General features: G+C 33.4%; 1 pseudogene across 1 annotated transcript; it reads right to left on the reverse strand.

Moving 5' to 3' along the window:
* Positions 1-379: 379 nt before the first annotated feature.
* Positions 380-5649, reverse strand: LOC149197203 (beta-xylosidase/alpha-L-arabinofuranosidase 2-like; annotated as a pseudogene). The gene is made up of 7 exons (XR_016255160.1): positions 5233-5649; positions 4591-4878; positions 3152-3321; positions 2957-3054; positions 2404-2742; positions 1861-2274; positions 380-1274 (listed from the first exon to the last, which is right to left on the reverse strand). The product of XR_016255160.1 is annotated as a beta-xylosidase/alpha-L-arabinofuranosidase 2-like (transcript).
* Positions 5650-5852: the final 203 nt, after the last annotated feature.

Below are 5852 nucleotides of genomic sequence, written 5' to 3' on the forward strand. Positions count from 1 at the left end.
TTTGATATATATGTTAATAATACATATATATCATATATGACAAAACACAATCACAATTAAAAATATATATTTAATATCCATTAATATATATTGCAAAAAATATTATCTTAATAATAGACTAAATAGTTTTTTCACTTGAATTCACTAAAATCTTGCAATACAATTTCAAGAATTTTTTGTTATTTAAAATATATTTTTAAATGCATAAATAGATTCAGCGCCCTAAAAAACCTCTAGACACTAAATTATTATGCATACAATTTAAAGTCAAATATTTACAAATCTCTGTCAAATTCTAATTAAAATTAACCCTGAAAACCATGTAAAAAAATCATTCGTAAATTAGACTAGTCCATAATAATATGTACACAACCCAAAATTAAAAATATATCAGTTAAGCTGAATTTTTTGTTCTCCCATTAACATTTTAATAAAAATTCGAAATTAAAAACATTTGTAACTAGCGAACACAAATGTGATTGTAATATTATAATAAAAATGCTGAACAAAGGCGAACGGAGTTAGATGCTCTGCATTGGAACTACCAAACAGGAAAGAAATGATTTCTGGACTTCAGAAAAATTGAGCACGGTAGTCATGCCTTCTACTATACTATACTAAGCTGAATTATTTTAGAGATACCAGTAGAGGAATTGAAATTGCAGGTTTATAATTTCGTGACTTAGATGGTCTATCTCCCACCAGCAATGTATGGTAGCCCGCTGGCAGTACCTGATAAGCTGCATTGTCGACTACGCCCAAACTCTCACAAGCATTAACTTCCATTGAAACAATTTAACTGCTCTGACCCTTCACGAACACCCTCTTGAATGCTATCAACCGCTTTTCTGGAGCTCCGCTAAGGCCTGAAGGAGGAACGGAGTATACCTGAACAACATCACTACCATCTCTCTTACCTGTGTTATTCACTTCAATATCTATCTTTATATTCAATCCCTCACATGTTTCTGCGTAATCCTCCACGCGAATCGACTCGCAGGGAAATGAAACTGGATCCACAGCTTGAAACAGAGAGTAGCATTTCTGATTCTTAGCCAACGGAACTTTCAGTATTGCTTCCGGTGATTGAGACTTTATCTGATATGTAAAATTCGTGTAACTCAGTCCGTAACCGAAGGGATACACTGTGTGGCCCTTGTAAAATCTATATGTTCTTCCTGGGTATCCACTTGAATTCGCTCGGAGGTTCATAATCGTGTAGTTAACTTGGTTCACGTATTTCTGTGGATACCAAGTCATGGGAAGGCGACCACCTGTATTTATTGAAATCATTCACATTAGGAAAAAAAGGGGAGAGAGGGGAGTTTCCCTGAGTGAAGTTTCGCTGAAACTGTAAGCTATGATAAATACAATTATTTTGTTTTAGGTCACTACTGTCTTTTAGATTCTAGATTATTCTCATTATCTGCAATTTAGATAAAGATGACCACAAGACAATAAAGTAAATAATTTCAAATTGCAAATTCCTAAAATATGTCAGAATTGGAAAAATATAGGCTAAGTCCATGAACTTAAGTCGTTATTTAACCTAACTCCTGTCTAATTTTGAAATATTATCTTAAAAAATGGCCACCAAAAGATGGAAAGTCTTATTTCCAAACCCATAACAAAGTAAATGCACTTTGACATGGGCTTGATATAACACGATATAACATGCAGGGTGGTGGTGATGTGAGAGAGAAAAAAATATCATGTTATATGGGAACATGTCAGGGGGCATTTACTTTATTATGGGGTTGGAAATAAGACTTTACACAAAAAGATGGGGTGAATGATTACATGTGTGAAAAGAAAAGAAAAGTAAAAAAAAACTAAAAATCTATGTGTTCCACCTTGTACCTGGATTATATTTTCCAAAGATGACCTGAGCTATGGCATCTCCTCCCCCTTGGCCAGGATATCCAGCCCACAAAACCGCTGAAATGTTGTCGAAATCTTGGGCAAAAGTGACATCAACGCCACCTCCAGACAAGATAACCAGTATGACTGGTCCTTTGGAAGAACTGGCCACCGCAGTTACAAGTTCCGTTTGATACCCAGGTAAGTATAGACTCACTCTATCCCACCCTTCTCTCTCGTGGTCTAGATCTAAACCCACAACCACAATGGTTGCATCAGCTTCCTTGGCTGCCTTCACTGCCGGTCGTATCAGGCGTGTGTGGTTACATCTCACGTCGAAACATCCAGGTCGATATACAACTTTAGCGAATTTTGCCAACCCGTGTGCAGGTGGGGTGTAGTTACAAGGAATCCCTGCAATTCCATGCCGGACCATACCACAGTGTTAATGTTTGTAATTTTCACTTGCAGTACTTCATAATTAAGTGGTTTAGGGTAATTGAAATGAAAAAAAAAAAAAAAAACACTGAAACTAAATTGTACCTGCATAGAGGCCTATCATGGATTCTGTGGCATCGGCCTGAGGTCCAACCACGGCCAAAGTTTTAATATGATCAGTTGATAATGGCAACTTTCCATTATTTTCAAGAAGAACTATACCTTGTCTGGCTGCTTCAACAGCCAGCTCTTGATTTTGAGCTGTGCAGATGTCCTTGGGCCCCAGATTGGCATAATGCTCATCTATCTCAAACCAGCCTACTCTCATCAGAACGATATACGTTTTTATCAATGCTTGATCAATATCGGATTCCCGGACCTTTCCCTTCAGAACTGCAGATTCTAGGTATTTCGGATAGAATTTTCCACAGTCCAAGTCCAATCCTGGTTCAAAGGAAAAATTAAGTGAAAAGGGATGAATTATTAATTATTGTAGATTTAGAAATATTCATAAAATTTGATGAGTATAAACATGGCATTTATGTAAATTTCTAAAAGATTTCTAAATTTACTATAAAATTAAAAATTAATGTATAAAACATTATAACAACTATTTTATGTGATTATCATGTATATCTATATCTATTTCTGGATCAACCTGCTCTCAAAACATATGCCACGGCCTCTTCTGGAGTTTTTGTGTAACTTTGGTGATGAAATAACACTTCAATAGAGTCACAATCAGAGACAATGTACCTAAAAGACATACAATTAGAATTAGTGTAATCAGTTAAACAGTGGTATCATAGCTTTGAATTGCCAAAGGACTCAACAATAATATCATCTTGGTTACCCATTGAGTTTCCATTCGCCTCTGATGGTTCCCTCCAAAAGCCTTGGATCTGCGCAGGGGGGAATTCCATCAATTTGATTGAAAGAACACATTGCACTACTGCCACCCCCATCTTCAATGCATGTCTCGAAAGGAGGTTGGAAAGTGTCCTTCATGTCTTGTTGAGTGACCTGCATTAATTGGAATTAAAGCAAAATTGGAATTAGTAAATTATTTTTTTATATTAAACATTAAGGCTAGGTGGTAATTAAATTAAAGTTGGATTGAAAAATGTTCATTAGGATATGATTGCTAAAATTATATATATATATATATATATATATAATTTTTATTTCAGTGGTTGATTTTTAAGGGTATTCTTGTATGGAAAATAATTAGATACAATACAACATTATTAAGTTGGTTTTTGGAATATTAAGAAAATTGAATTTGTAACTTCTCAATAGTATAGGTGTATTTTATTTTTGGGGATTCCATCAAATAAACTAACTACATAATACTTTATCATTTAATATTAAAAAATTAATATATAAAATAGAAATTCAATAATTTAAATTTTCTATTTGAGATATTTAATCTTTTTAATGCTTAAAATTTTGGATGTACTTTTCAAAAAATTAGAATTAATATAAATAAAAAAATAAAAATGAATGTATTATCTTAATTAATTTTTTATTATTATATAATTTATCATTTTTTCAAAATGTAGAATAGTATATATATAATATTAAAAATTAACTTAAAAATGAATGAAATTAATAGAATGTAAAGGTTCTTTATCTCTGTGAGAATATGAATATCTAGGATGAAAATCACTTCCTCTTAGTGTCCTGCCACATTAGATCTCAGTTTCAAAATCTTTGTTACAATTATGCCCTTCATAGCCTTTTACCATGTCAAAATTACAGTGAGCTAGGGAGACTTCTTTCCAAGCTTTTTGAGCATAGGAATAAAATCTTAAATCAAACTATATAATTCGTCTTTTTAGGTTAGATAAACCAAAGTTTGGTTTTGGTGGACGTTAACTACCATCATCATCATCATAAATGAAATGATTAATATATCTATATATATATATATATATATATATATATATATATATTATTTTAATTATATTAATTTCAGATAGAATTTTTTTATACTTGTCTACCTCTAAAATTTCATAAATGCTAAATTTTGAAAAAAATTATAAAATAAATTGTTGATTTTAATATCTAATAAATCGTAATTTAAAATTTACGAATTTTGATATATATTAAAAAAATATAGAAATAGGAATGAATATCCACTTTTGATGGATAGTTTTTCCATTCAGTAAGAATGTTCGGATCATTCTTTCATTCCATAGACGAATTATTCACACACAAACATTAAATTAAATTTTAAAAAGATAAATTTCACAGCTAAATTGTTTTTGTTCATGTGGACTTACAGCATACCTCTGAATTAAAACTAAAACGAGTGATGTTCTTCCACCGGTCGAGATCATAAGCAGTGTAATGTTTGCAGCAGGCAGCAACTTTCAGTCTGCCAGATGTGGCATTTGGGTGATCTTGCAAACCCTTGACATAGTTCACAGCATATCTACCAACCAAATAAGGGTCCTCTCCCGGGGTTTCTTGCGCACGACCCCATCTTGGATCTCTTAGAACATTAATGTTAGGACTCCAGTATGTCAATCCTGCCAACCCAGCGTTATGCATGGCTCGTGCCTCAGTAGACACCACCTGCAATGAATTGCATGATATCCCATCAAAATAATTCTATTTCTCATCCCACAGATATTAAAACAACAAAGAGTTGGATGGCTATGGAGTGTAGATTTAAAACAAAAATATATATAAGGGGTTGCCATTTTTATCTCAATTATAGATTGTAAATATAGATAGCAACAAGTATTGGTTATATTTATAAAGTATTTCCAAAATCAGTAATCATAATTAAATTTCTAAAATATTCCAAAATCTCATAAATTTCCAAATATTTCAAAATCTGCTATTGAATTTATCGCTTTCCAAACCAAAAATAATTTTAAGCTCCATATTAAAATGTATACGTATTAATAAACCTTGGGTACTTACCTCTCCAATGGTTCTCCACAGAGTTTCATTAAAAGAAGCAGCTGTTAAAATGACAAGAGGGAAGCTCGTTGCAGAAGGTACCGACCCTTCAAATGTGACACCAGGACCAGTATTGGACACTCCATGCAATGCCTCTGACCACCATTCGTATTTGGGAATTCCAAGCCTCTGCACTCCAGAAGTGCTGCTACCCATCTGGCCAACTTTCTCGGCCAAAGTTAACCTACTCACCAAGTCTTTTGCACGTTCTAAAAATGGCAAAGATTTATCACAGAATGGCAAATCCTTGATATTCAAGCCCAAGGCTTGATACTTCGAAGGATCACACACATATTCAGCAGATGCTGCAGTGGCGTAATCAGCCCATCCAAGTACAACCGTAACAATTAAGAACGCAGCCATATAATTCCGAGCCATTGTCAAAACTGAATGGCTAGATTCTGCAGATATCAAATAAATGATTCAAAACACTGTCAAATGATGGAGAAATCCTGCCAATATATAGATTTTTAATTCTGATAACTCTGCCAGTACACTTCCACGTCACTGAAACGCTCTAACTTTATAGTAAGCTAAAGATAGCTGAAGTTATCCAAAGAAAGCTGCGTTGTAATTATACA

The sequence above is a fragment of the Pinus tabuliformis genome, chromosome 2_2 (genome assembly GCF_031772625.1).
Source record: "Pinus tabuliformis cultivar Carrire ecotype Pingquan chromosome 2_2, CPIR1, whole genome shotgun sequence".
In the NCBI taxonomy this organism is placed as follows: domain Eukaryota; kingdom Viridiplantae; phylum Streptophyta; class Pinopsida; order Pinales; family Pinaceae; genus Pinus; species Pinus tabuliformis.